Here is a 13,856-nt window from a genome sequence, read left to right on the forward strand (position 1 = left end):
GAGGGCACATCTCCCTGCCCTTTGTATCCCCAGGGCTAATGCAATGCCTGGCACACTGGAAGAGCACAGTTAGTGTGGGAAGGAAGGGAGGAAGGGAGGAAGGGAGGAAGGGAGGAAGGGAGGAAGGGAGGAAGGAAGGAAGGAAGGAAGGAAGGAAGGAAGGAAGGAAGGAAGGAAGGAAAAGAAAGAAAGAAAATTATTTCCCTCCCCAAACAAGGAAATTCTCCTGCCCCTTTCCCACTAGCTGTTCCTGAACAGTTCTCTGGGAGACTCAGAGTTGGCTTCCCCTCCTTGTGCAAGCTTCCTCCTTCCTCCTGCTTCCCACTCCTGCCCTCCAAAGTGATTCGTGAACACCTGGCCAAGGATGCCACCCCTGCTCTGAGTACAACAAAACTAAGCCCCTACCTGGGTTTGGCTCTTTCTTCTCCTTGATCTCTGGTCCTCCTAACTATCTGTGAGACAGACAGGACAGGTATCATTAGCTGAGGCCCAGAGAGGCCAATCAGTGTAACTTCGGTCACCCAGCATGTAAAAGGAAGGATTTGGGTTCCATAGAACTATTTGTTACCTGCAGACTGCCTGCCATAGGGCGATACAAATGACCAAACCCCAGAGTTGGAGAAATGGAAGCCAAAGGCCCCATTCTCAGACACAAAGGGTGGGACCTCCAGAGAAACCTTCCTCTGAGGGGGTCCTAGGGCCAGAGCCCAGGACAGGCCCTGGGTGCTAGGGGTGGACTGCACGACCTCCCCTTCCTGCCCCTTCTCCTGGACTATTTAGGTCTGAGAAAAAACAACTAGAAGGGAGGTGGTCCCTATATTTGGGGAGCCCGAGAGGTTGATTGGGGGGACACCTACACAGAAACAGAGAGACAGAACCAGAGATACCTGGGCAGAGCTCAAGACCTCCGCACTGAGGTCTACAGAGCAGGCAGGGGGGACGGTAGTCAAAGAGGGCTTGGGGAGGGGAAGGAAGCAGCTTGAAAGGAGGGGGTGTTATGGCAAGCAAGGAATAAGGAGTGGAAATGGCCCAGGAAAGGGAAGTGGAGCAGATTTGCTCCCTCCAGCCAGGGCAGAGAGCAAACTACAAGTTACCAGACGCAAACAGAGGAAGCCCGCATTGACAGTGAGGAAAACTATGGAAGTATGGGTCATAATGTGGGGTAACCCCCGAAATCCCCCCTGGAGGATAAGCCAACAGTAAACTATATCATTCAACCATGCCCCGTATCTAGCAAGGAGCCAAGCACACAATCAGTGCTTACTAAATGCTGGACGAAGGAATGAGGGCGTGAATGGCAGGTGATTGCAGTTATGTCAGGATGAAAGATGCACCCACCACGGAGGACTTTTTGAGCACCTACTGTGTGCTACACCCTGCGCTAGGTCCAGCAGGAAGGGAGGAGGGAATAAAGGGTATAAAAGGAGTCATTGCCCTCAAGGGGCTTCTGGCTTCTGGCCAGGATCTGGGTCCTGGTCCCCTGTTGTGCCCAAGTCTCCTCTGTTGTGGTTGGCCATGTGCTCTCTGTGGGACCTTCCACAAGTCACTGTCCCCTCTCTGGAATTGTTCCTCCATCTGTAAAATAAAGGAGTTCACTGGGTGACCCTGCAGGTCGCTCAGATGTCCACACCTTGACACCTGCTCATCCCCTCCCTGCTCACCTTGATTCCATGGGCAACTCACCCTCCTACAGAGGCAGCAGTCAGAGCACTGACACATGGCCTGAAGAGCAAACCCTGCTTCTGGTTGTGTGGTGTTGGGCAACTCTGGAGATGGAGCACCTGCCTCCTAGGTCTGTTGTGCTGCTTTCAAGAGATGATGCGCCACACAAGAATTTAGCACAGTGCCTGGCACATGCTATGTGCTTAAAAACAGCACTAATAGCAAACATGCTAATTATAAAACTCTTCCCCCTTATCCCGAGGGGAGCTGGCCTCAGCCCCCTACCTGGCCCAGGTGGTGGCGGGGAGCAGTCAGGTGAGGGTCCACACCATCTGCCCAGCCTCACCTGCACCTTACCACCACCACCACCGCACCCACCGCCCCCGCCCCCCCCCCCCCCCCCCCCCCCCCCCCCCCCCGCGGGGACCGGGGGGGGGGCAGGGGGGGGGGGGGGGGGGGGGGAAGAGCTGAGGATTAGAGAGGGAAGGGACGGGTCCCATCCCTCTGGCCCTACGGGAGCTGACAGCCCACATTCCATTGGGGAAAGGGCAGCGCCCGGCCGGCCGCCGCGCACCGCGCACCGCGGCAACCACTGCCCTCCGCCGGCCGCGGCGAGACCAGCACTTCTCCGGAGCCCGAGCCCGAGCAGGCGGCGAAGAGGGGAGGCGGGGCTGTGCTTCCCAACGCTCAACCGGGAACTCAGATCCCCACACACTTAGGTCAAATCTCGGGCCTAAGCGCCCAGAGGCTCCCGGGCATCTCTCTGCCCATCTCTGTGCCCAACCGGCAGGGGCAGCACCCTGCACTAGGGGGGCTGCCACAGCCTGCCAGCCCCAGAGAGCCCGTGCCCCCCAGAAATGTCACTCCCTCACGTGTCAGACCTCTCACGTGTCAGCTCAGATGTCACCTCTTCCGAGAGACCCGCCCACCAAAAATAGCCCCCTACCAGGACCACACTGCTTTTTATTTCTTGCTTTACTATTACCCCATCTTGTGTTCTTCATAGCACTAGGCACGATCAGCTTTGCTTGAGTTTGCCTTCTCTGGTCTAGCAGTTGGTATCCAGTCATTTCACGCAGAGGGGATTCCATGCAAGTAGCTGATAGTGTGGGTATTGGAAGCTTAAAGAACAACGCGGTAGCAGGGGGGTGGAGGGATGCTGAGGAAACACGGGAGGCAGTACCACCTCCAGGGCTGAGACAGGTGGGCTTACCCACACCCAGGAGCTCAGGAGGGGGCCCCAAGGACACAGGGGCAGGGGGATTGGGCGGAGTAAGTGCTCTTCTTCTACTGGAACAGTTGGGACTTAAAGCCTGGGTGATGGTTCTGACAAGATGGCAATGGTCCCCTGGGCTTCCAGAAGGCAGCGGCCAACACATATGCTCCAGGTGGAGAATGTATAACACCTGCAAATCCTCTGCTGGAACCCCTCTGTTCAGAAATGACAAACATCCCCCCCCAAATATACAAGCGGGACCACATGAAACTAAAAAGCTTCTGCACAACACAGGAAACCATCAACAAAATGAAAAGGCAACCCACGGAATGGGAGAAAATATTTGCAAAGCATGTACCTGATAAGGAGCTAATCCAAAAGATAGAAAGAAGTCATACAACTCCATAACAAAAAAAGCAAACAACCCAATTTTTTAAATGGGCAGAGGTGATCAACAGGTACCTGAAAAGGTGCCCAACATCACTCATCATCAGGGAAATTCAAGTCAAAACCACACTGAGATGCCACCTCACACCTGTCAGAATGGCTAGTATCAAAACTACAGGAAATAAGTATTATAAAAGGACAGAAGGAAGGGAACCCTCGTGAACGGTTGGTGGGGATATAAACTGGTGCAGCCACTATGGAAAGTATGGAGGTTCCTCCAAAAATCAAGAATAGAGCTTCCGGGCGTCTGGGTGGCTCAGTAGTTAAACGTCTGCCTTCAGCTCAGCTCATGATCCCAGGATCATGATCCCAGTATCCTGGGATCGAGCCCGCAGTCAGGCTCCCTGTTCCACGGGAAGCCTGCTTCTCCCTCTCCCACTCCCCCTGCTTGTGTTCCCTCTCTCGCTGTCTCTCTCTCTGTCAAATAAATAAATAAATAAAATCTTAAAAAAAAAAAAAAAAACGAATAGAACTTCCATGTGATAGAGCAATTCCACTTCTGGGAATATATCCAAAGGAAACAAAATTAGTACCTCGAAGAGATCTCTGGACCCTCATTTTCACCGAAACATTATTCACAATAGCCAAAATATGGAAACCTAAGTGTCCATCTATGGATGGATGCATAAAGAAATTGTGGTATACCATACATATACGATGGAATACTATTCAGCCATAAAAAGAAGGAAATCCTGCCATTTGTGAACATGGATGGACCTTGAGAGCGTTATGCTAAGTGAAATGTCAGACAGAAATCAAATACTGCATGATCTCACTTATATATGGAATCCAAAAAAACAAACTCATAGAAGCAGAGAACAGACCAGTGATTGTCAGAGACGGGAGGTGGGAGGAGGGAATGGGTTCAAAAGAAAGAGAGAGAGAAGCAGGAAGGAAGGAAGGAAGGAAAGAAAGAAAGAAAGAAAGAAAAAAGAGAGGGGGGAGGGAGGGAAAGAGAGAGAGAGGGAGGGAGGAAAAGGGGAAGGATCACCTACCATCCCCCTTTGATTGCTAGATTTTTTACATTTTTAATTTTTTTCAAAGGGAGAAACCTGCCTCTCAACTATATCCCAACTAAGACATGTGAGTTTGGTGGAGGTTAGTTACCATAGCCACTCAACTTCTGTCCCATAAAGAGCGAGAAAGAACCAGAATACTCCTGCCTTCTCCCCAGCCCCCAATCCCCCAGCCCCTACCAGGATTGTACCAGCTGTGAAGTCAGGCACCTCCCTCCAAGGAATGCGTGCTCCCATCACCAAGGAATGCATGCTACGTCAGAGCCAACACTCGACATTCACCTGACAAATATTTACTGATGCCTACAATGTGCCAGGCATGTTTTAGGCTCTGAAGACACAGCAGGAACAAATCTGCCCAAACCCTGCTCACATGGAGTTTATATTCTCACGGGAGAAGAGAGATAAGAAAGAAATGTATTGTAAAAGAGACAGTTGGCCAGATGGCAATAATAAATTCTCCAGGGAAACATAAAGGAGGCAGGTGCATGGGGAGTGCCGGGGGGTCGGGGTTGTTGCTTAATCGGGAGGGCAAGGAAAGCCTCACCAAGAAGAGGACATTCCATCAAAACCCAGGAGGAGGTGAAGAAGCAAGCCACGTGGATGCCTGGGGAGAGCATTCCAGCAGAGGGAACAGCAAGGGCAAAGTCCCTGAGGCAGGACACTGCCTAGTGTGTTTGAGGACCTGCAAGGAGGCCAGTGTGGGGGGAGGGGGGCAGTGGAGGGAGAGGGGAGAGTGAGAGGAAACTGGCCAGACGCGAGGCCAGACTGTGCCAGGCCCTGTGGGCCACTGTTGGGCTCCAGCTTGGACTAGGTGCGGAGAAGGTCTGGAGTGGCCAGTGGTTGGATCTGACACTGTGCTAAGAGGTGGAGGGCTGGAGCAGAACAGTAAGATCTGGAACTCTCCCAGCCCTGCAATTGGAAAGAAATAAAAGAGAGAAAGGCCCATCTCTGCCAGTCTTTCTTTTAATCCATAATTTCCATTTTAAAACACCGAGGCGGGGGGGGGGGGGGGGGGGGCTAGTTTTCATTTCAGCAAGCCTTAGGACACCTCCCTGCCATCAGAATGTTAGCTCCTTGAGGCAGGTGCCAGCCTATGTGACTTGCGCATCACTGTACCCCCAGCGCTTCACAAAGGGCCTGGCACTTCGCAGATGCCCATTAAATATTTGTCGAAGAAAGGTGAGGACATCCCCGTGAGAGCCTGCTCAGGCAACTTGTCATAACCTCCACGGCCAGGTCGTCTAGCACCCATTTCAGGAGAGGTTGAGTGACTTGCCTAAGGTCACTGGGGACAGAGCTGGTATCTGCCCCAGGCCTGTCTGACTCCAGGGCCCCTGCAGTCTCAAAGCTGTCACATTGTCACAAAGGCCCAGCACCCCTGTCAGGTCACTCCCACCGCCGCCCAGCTTCCCCACCCCCCACCCCCCCACCCCCACCCCCGCCTTCTAACACCTGCCGGGAAGGCTCCAGAGGGGGAGGAGACTGTCCCTGTGCCTGTCCGTCTAAGTGAATCTATCAGTGGAAGGATTGAGTCTGTTCCTCTGGGGAGGGGATGTACATCCGTCCCCCTGGGAGTCTGCCCCAAGTGGTGCCAGGTCCCTGCTCCCACTCTTATCCCCACCCCACCTGCGGCCTTGTCGGCCCGGCCCGCAGCGCTGCTCCCCGCCATCCGCAGGCCCCGAGCGCCCCCTGCTGATCGCTGCTCCGCCGCGCCTCTCTGCCCGCAGGAGCAGGAGGCGCAGTGGGCTAGAATTTGGCTTCAGCCCTTCTCCCCCACACCCGAGAACCACAGGGGAGTCCCTTCTTGGGCCCCCCCACCTCTCCGTTCCCTTGGAGGTTGAGGGGGATTACCTGGCACAAACAGATAGGGGGACAGGACATAGCCAAGTCCCCCAGGCCCTGGGACTGCCTGCGGTCTCCTGGAGCATTTCCCTAGGCGGGGGGTTGGGCCTTGAGAAAAGTGGGCAGAGGAAGCGGGACAGCCCAGATCAGCCCAGCCTTAATCCCTCTCATTCTAGGCACCTTCCTCTTATTCAACCCCGTCCCTACCCATCCTATCTCCCCAAAATCCCCTTCCTTCAAATCCTCCGAAGTCCCCATGCCACCCACAAGGCCGTCACATCCCACTGGGGCACTGACGCCTGTGCCAAGGCAGGAGCCCAGGAAGGGGACAGAAGGTGGGTGAGCTGGCGAGTGAGGGCAGCCTTCGAGAGGACCACGTGGGCACAGGCACAGGGACGGGGCCGTGCGCAGACGTGCACAAGTGGCCACCTGATGTATGTCACGTGCTCCTATGTGGGCACTGTGCGCACATGGGTGTCTACCCCAAAGCAGGCACCCTTAGGCGCAGACCAGGGCATGTCCACCGTCAAAGCCCCCACCCCAGGCACATCCCCCGTGGATGCTCCTGGGCACACACATCTAGGGGTAAGACTACACTCTGCAGTCAGACAGACGTCAGTGTGACCCCTGGCTTGGCTTAACCACTCGGCTGCTCTGTGCCCTTGGGAGCGTGTGACTTTCCAGAGCCTCCGTTTCCCTGTCTATAAAAGCGGTAAGAGGGGTGCCTGTCGGGGTGTAAGGATTAAAGGAGCTAATGAATGGACCAGACCGGTACACGGTGAGTGCCCGGCAAGTGTCGGCAGGCCGATCGCCCACCTCGGGCCTGCGTGTGGTTGCGACTATAAAGCAGCAAGTTTGAGGCAACGGGTCCCCTGAGCCCCGAGGCCCCCGGCACGGGCACACACATGCACACGCACACAGGGGCTGCCTGTGTGTCTCCGCTGTTTACACAGGCTGCTTAGCGACGGACCAGGCGGGCTGAAGAGCCTTCCCACCCCAGCCTGTTGGGACAGGGCTTGGCCAGGATTCCTGCATTCCTGCTGCCTTCCCTCTTCCTCTTGGCCACAGACACGGGTACAAAATGGAGGACTCGGGGACCCACTCACCCTCCAAGCCACCAGGGGCTTTGCCCTGCCCACTGCAAGTTGGGGATGCTTCAGGAGCCTTCCCTGAGACTAGAAAAACTGGGTGTCCTCCTGGGGGTTCTCCAGCCTGCCTGACAGCCCCCTCCCCAAATCCATCGCTCCACAAGCATGAGGCTGCTGAGACCACGCCTCGGGCAGGTGAGAGGTGGGAGGCCCACAGGCCCACGGTGCCCTGCCCCACACACATGCTGCCCCCATGGCTTCCTGAAAAAGGGAAGCCAGCCAATATCCCCGAGACCTCCTCTCCCTAGGACCCAAGGCCCCTCACAAAACTCTAACAGACCAGGTCATCCCACACCCCATGGCCACCCCAGTTCCTGGGCCCAGAAGGAGAGGAGCTCCTTGGCAGAGAACAGCCACATGGCAGGTCACCCCTTAAAAGTATGCCATTTAGGGCGCCTGGGTGGCTCAGTTGGTTAAGCGACTGCCTTCGGCTCAGGTCATGGTTCCAGGGTCCTGGGATCGAGTCCCGCATCGGGCTCCCTGCTCGGCGGGGAGTCTGCTTCTCCCTCTCCCCCTGCTTGTGTTCCTGCTCTCGCTGTCTCTGTCTCTGTCAAATAAATAAATAAAAATTTTTAAATAAAAAATAAAAAATTTTTTAAAAAAGTATGCCATTCAGTCACCAAGCCCTCAACCTATCAGGCCCCAAAGGACTAATCTAGGACACTTGCCCCTGCCCATTATCACCCCCAGGTGGGCTGGGAGCACCTAGCAGGAACTGCTGCCTCGTTTAGCGGACAATGAGAGCCACTTTCTTTTCTCCTCTGGAAACTACACTGGCCCAAAGATAGGCTGTGTGACCCACTTAGGCGCTTCCCCTTCCAGGTCCTTCCTTCCAAAATAGTTCCAGGGCACCCCAGATGTGGGGGTGTAGAGGGTAGCACAGGCATCCCAGGGGTGATATCCCAGCACCGTAAATATAGCCTACTGCCTCATTTTACAGATGGAGAAACTGAGGTCCGGAGAGAGGAGGGGCCTTGCTAGAACCACACGGTGGAGGTGAGCTTTAGGCCAGGAGCTGGGCCTCCTGACCACCCCACCCCCCCAATCCCCTCTTTGGAGACAGCCAGGGCTCCAGTGAATCTCTCTGAGCTTTGCTCTATGTGCTGGGACTGTCCAGCTGGTGGGGTAGAAAGGTAAAGAGGGGACACACACACCAAAATCCATGGGTATTCTGTTGGGGGGAGAAGCAGACTGCAAGGAGACTTCTTCCCAGGGCCTAGCCTTAGAGCTGACAGGGTTAACACTGCCCAGACAGGGTCCCTTCTGGAACGTCCGGGGCCTGGAATATGGCCAGAATGAGCAAGTCACTGGTGTGACCACAGACATACCTGAGTTTGGGAAGGAGGACCCTGAACTTATTCTGAGATCCACGCCCTCTCCACCACTATGGCTTTGCAGTTTTAAAACAACCCCAAAAAGCGTGGAGGGGAGGAAATAAGAAAAGAGTCTTCATATACCTGTCAAATGGAAATGGGGTTTGTACTCTCCCTGCCCCCCACCCCACGCCATGCTGCCAGAGGCTGCCCCCCTCGCGGTCCGAGGCCCTTCCTCCAAGCCAGGAATGAGCCTCCGCACTCCTCTGTCTTAGCCCTGCAGGCCAAGGTCAGGGTCAGCAGGAGTTGAGGGGCTGAGCCACTGTCCAGCACCCTCGGGGCTCCATGTGCCCTGCCTCTACTCAGAGACACCAGACAGAAAAGACTAGGCCCAGCCTATAACCAGAACAGACCAAAGCTTGCACTTCTCTCTTCAGCTACCCTGCGTCCCCCACCCCCACCATCCATTCCAACGTGAGGGCCACAGCCGGCTATGGGATAGGATGGGGGGACCATGAGGCCCTATTCTGGAGAGCTGCCTGGTCAGGCTGCCAGTCTGTTGAGGGGAGGTGGGTAGGGACCACCATCCTTTGTTACTGTCCTGGACCACTGTCCATGAACATCTATGGGTCCACAAGAGTCCTGCAAGATAGGGTCATCGCCCTCTTTTAACAGATAAGGAAAATGAGGCCCGGAGCCAGGACTCCCACAGAGCTCCAGCTGCCTTCAGCAGGACAGGTGGGAGGCCACTTGAAAGGAGCCACCCACCAACGGGGCAGGTGTGTGTGTTGGGCCGCTGCCCGAGGAGGGTCCCTCGGACCCTGAAACTCAGTAACTGGGGGCCCGTGGCCCCGGCAGCCGGGCCAGCGCCAGGGCCCAACTGCACGGCGCCCGGACGCGGCGGAGGGGAGGGATGGGGGCGGGGCGGGGCCGGGTGTGGCGCCACGTCCCGGGGCGGGGCTCGGGAGCCTCTGTTCCCGCAGCGCCGACACCTGGTGTCCGCCCAACGGCGGGTCGGCGTGCCCGGGCACGGAGGCCGCTCAGGGCCGCCCGGACCGGACGGGACGGGACGCGGGCGGCGCCGCCACATCTGAGCCCCGCCGCATTCCGGGGCGCCCGGCCGGGGGCGGGGCGGGGGGGGGCGGAGAAGAGGAGCTTTCCAAAGCCTGTCGGGCACCGCCTCCTGCCGGCCGCCGCGGGCTACTGCAGGTCCCGGAGACGGTGGCCTCCCAACAGGTGGCGAGGGGGGCCTCCAGCCCTGCCGGCCGGGCTCCGGGGCGCCTCCCTGGTCCCACAACCCCCACCAGTCAGTCATCAAACACTTCCTGCTCGTGCCTGGGGCGGAGGGTACTACAGAAGGACAAAGCCAGAGCCTTGCAGAGGTCTTGCCCTCTACCGTCTTTGACTTGCCAAGGCTCCGAACCAGCCCCCCAAGACCACACTCGCCACACCCTCTGCACACAGCCAGGCGGCAGAAGTGGCCTCCAATTTCTGGACTCCCCTTGTCTCTGAAGGGAGCAGAGCTGGAGCCTCCTTCTCTCCCGGACTCTGAGCTGCTCAGAGACCTTCCAAAGCCCACCTGTCATGCTGCCCTTGACAGCCTGTACTCCTGCCCGCCGCAACCCCTGCCCACAACCCAGCTGGGCCCACCGGTCCTTGCCTGGCCGCACTAAGACCCCTCAGCGCACCCACAGCAAAATGCTGGCATAGCAAACGCTGTTCCTCCTGCTTTACAAATACGCATTTAGCAAGTCTGCTCAGAACCAAGCCTGCATGGCCCCTGCCTTTCTCTCTCTCTCTCTCTCTCTCACACACACACACGCGCGCACACACACACACGCTACTCGTGCCTGTCAGTCCACGTTCCTGGGTGGGCTTCCGTGGATTTCCTGTCCTGGGCTCCCCACCAGGGGCCCCTGTGCTTCAGAACGCTGGGCACTGCCTGTCTTTCCTCAGCCAGCGCCCCCTTCCCCGCCACTGTGCCCAGTACTCAGGCAGCACTGTGGGACCAGGCGCTGGGGAAGGAACAGGGACTCTCGTCCCAGCTACCGTGGGGGCTGTGTGACCCAGGGCCACGCATGACTCTCTCTAAGCCCCAGGTTCCTGAGCCGGTTGGAAGAGGCCATTTCTACAGCCCTGTCAGAGCTGCCCATCTGGGATTTAGGGTGGCCCTAGGCTTGTTGGCGTCATAACCTGCTCTGTCTCCCGGGGTCATGGTGCTTTGTATACAGTAAATGCTCACTGAATGCATGAACTAACAGTTGTTCACAGCCTGTAACCCGATCTGAGCCCGGGAACTGGGAGGAACATCACCCTCTGCCTCCCATGCCCTGGCCTTCCTGGCTTCTAGAACCTCCTGATGGATCCAGGTCCAGGCCCAGAGAAGTCAGTGTCGGGGAGGGAGTGATGATCTGTGAGCAGGCCTGGCAGTCTCCTCCTCCGTCTAACCCCCTAAGGGGCCTAGCACCAGCCTCCAGGCCAGGAGGGAAAGCTAGCCCAAGTTCACTCGTGTTCAGATGCCCCCATTAGAGCACTATGAACCAAAGGTCCCTGTGGGCAGAACCTACAGGGTCTACCCTGGAACTTCCCATTTGGAAAGTCTGAGAGAGTCCATTGACCATGGTTTTCAGCATGTGTTTGGAGAGCTGCCCTTCATAAGCCTGTTACAAACACTTACTGAGCACCAACCGGCATCAGGAACTTCCCAAGGCACTGGGAACACAGGCTAGTTCGGGACACAGAGAAGATGCTGGAAACCAGCTCAGTGCAGAGTCAAGAAAAAATCCAAGGCATAGGCAGCACTTCCAGGAGAGGGGAGTGTGTGCAAGGGATGAAAGGCCAGGACAGGGCCAGCAGGCTGTGGAAGGGGCATGGAGAAGGGCATTCCCCGTGGGAATTCAGAATGGAGCCTCAGGCTTCCCCTAACCCTGCAGGTGGAAGAGACAAAGAGGGTACTTGAAATCCTGACCTCCGAACTACTGTGGCCTGAACACTGGGCAGTCTGCCACTTGCAGTGGACATGGCAAGAAGAGAGGGGGTTCAACACACAGCAGGAGAGACTAGAGCCAGACAACAGGCAGAACTTCCTGCTAGAACTTCTAAATCCCAAACTGGCAAGAGACTGTGGGGTTCCCTTCAAGAACAGGTGTCACCCTGGGGGCTTCAGGAGGGGTCCTTTCTGCACTGTTGCTGGGGGCCAGGGGCAGGACTCCAAGGGCTGCATCACGCAGGGGAGGCTGGGAATGGGAGAGGACACCTCAGCCATTCTCAGTGTTTGGCCTGGTTTTCCTTCACACAGAAGCTGCTTCGTCAGCTCCCTGGAAACCCTCAGAGCAATCACTGTGCTGGGAGGCTCCTCTACCAGAACAGACGGAGGAGAGGGAGTGACCAGGGGCAAGGCTCCTCCCTCAGGCCAGGCTTGGTCCCTGGCCCCCACCCTGTCCTCTGCCAGCAGGGCCATGTGGGCGCACTCACCAAGCAGAACCCAGTGCCCCTCAGGCCCAGGCCCAGCCAGACAAGGAGGGAGCAGGGAGAGAGCACATAGCCTGCCCGCCCCCAGAAACAGGCGGGACTGGGGGTCCGAAGCCCTGGGCTCTAGTCCCGGCTCCGGGCCTCAGTTGCCCAAGGCCCACAGTGAGAGGTTGACTTAGATAATAGCCAAGGATACTCCCAGCTCCGAAATTTCTAGGACCGACAGGAAGACATGCTCCCTTCCTTCACTGTGCCCACACGGGCTGCAGGGCCAGAGCACGGGCTGCCTCCAGGCCCGGCTCTGCCCCCGCCGTGCTGTTAAATCTCCCTGGTCAACGCCGCACCACGGGTCCCGGTGGAGGGCTGTTGCGAGGGCCAAATCCAATCACGCTTGTAACGTGTTTTAGAAATTTCGAGTCAGTGCTTTTATCTCCAGGGTGAAATTCCAAGATGGTGCATGTGGCGCACACAGGACGGCCATCACAGGATGATACAAAGCACAATGCACCCAAGGGCTGGGGACAGCACGGCCGGGGGTGGGGTGGGGGCTTCGGGGGAAGGTCAGCTTCTCAACGGAGGCCCTTGAGGGGGGGCTGGAGAGCTGGAGACAGGCGTATGGAGAGAGCGCCTGCGTCCTCAGGCTGTCTCCACTGGGCCCCATTGCTGGCAAGTTGGCAAGCTGAGGGAGGCCACCCCAGCTGAAGAACTGACCAGAACTGCCCTGGAGCCTCAGCTCCCTTGAAACAGTGAGGGTCAGCCCTTGCCTAGGGAGCCAAACAGTGCAGGGAAGGAAGCTCCCTGGCTTGGGGAAGGTGGCCGGGACTGTGGCCCAGAGTGGCTGGTGTGGCCCAGTCTTATTGAGTGTCTGTAAGTGAAGGGACGCTCCATAAGGCTTAGGATCCTCACGAGTTGATTCACAGCCCCTGGTGCCCCCTCCCCTCATTGCACAGAAGAGGAAACAGGCTCAGAAAGGAGCAGTCTCACAGCAGCCTCTCAGAGGGCTGCCTCTTCTGCCTCCCAGGGCTCCCAGGCCTCCCCCATGCCAGGTTCCCCCCTCTCACCCCCCCCAGAGTCTGGGCTGGGAGCAGGGGCTCCATGAGCTAAGGGGGTGGGGGCAGGGGGATGGGCCAGAACTGAGAACCCTCCCCAAGCCTAAGCTGCCCTTCTGCCTGGGTGGGGCAGGGAGGCCTGGAGGCAGGGAGGCACCTGTCTCTCTCTGCCTGGAAGACGGCCTTTGTTACCTTATAAGGTGCTTTCTCCTCTCCCTCAAACAGCTCCTGACAAAGAACCGGGTGGGGCTGTGGGGGGGAGGGGTGGGGCCAGCTCTTAGAACTGCACCCTATTCACCAGAGTAACCTTCTGGAGGCTGCAGCCACCAAAGCAGCCCCTGTTGGAGAATGTCCCCTCACCTACAGGTGGTGTCTCCAAGCCTGGCCTGGAGACAGGACCCGTGGGTTCCCTTCTTCACCCTTGTGGGAAGGGGCTGTCCCTTAACCCCTGATTTACAGCCACTCTGGCTCTCCTGCCCCCTCCCATTCACGCACGGACATACACACGCTTGTGGGCAAGGGCCAGCGGTCGTGTAGAAACCAGGGAAGCCTGGCTCCGCAAGGAGGAAGCTGGCCCTCGGGGGCCCCAGGGCCTCCTGCCCCTTGCCCAGAGAAAGCAGATGGGCACTGTCCAGGCGTAGTGCGGGGGCATGTCTGTCTCCACGCTCACAGGTATGGAAGGGCCCAGG

Source organism: Mirounga leonina, unplaced genomic scaffold (genome assembly GCF_011800145.1).
Source record: "Mirounga leonina isolate KUSES-001 unplaced genomic scaffold, KU_Mleo_1.0 Mir_126, whole genome shotgun sequence".
NCBI lineage: Eukaryota > Metazoa > Chordata > Mammalia > Carnivora > Phocidae > Mirounga > Mirounga leonina.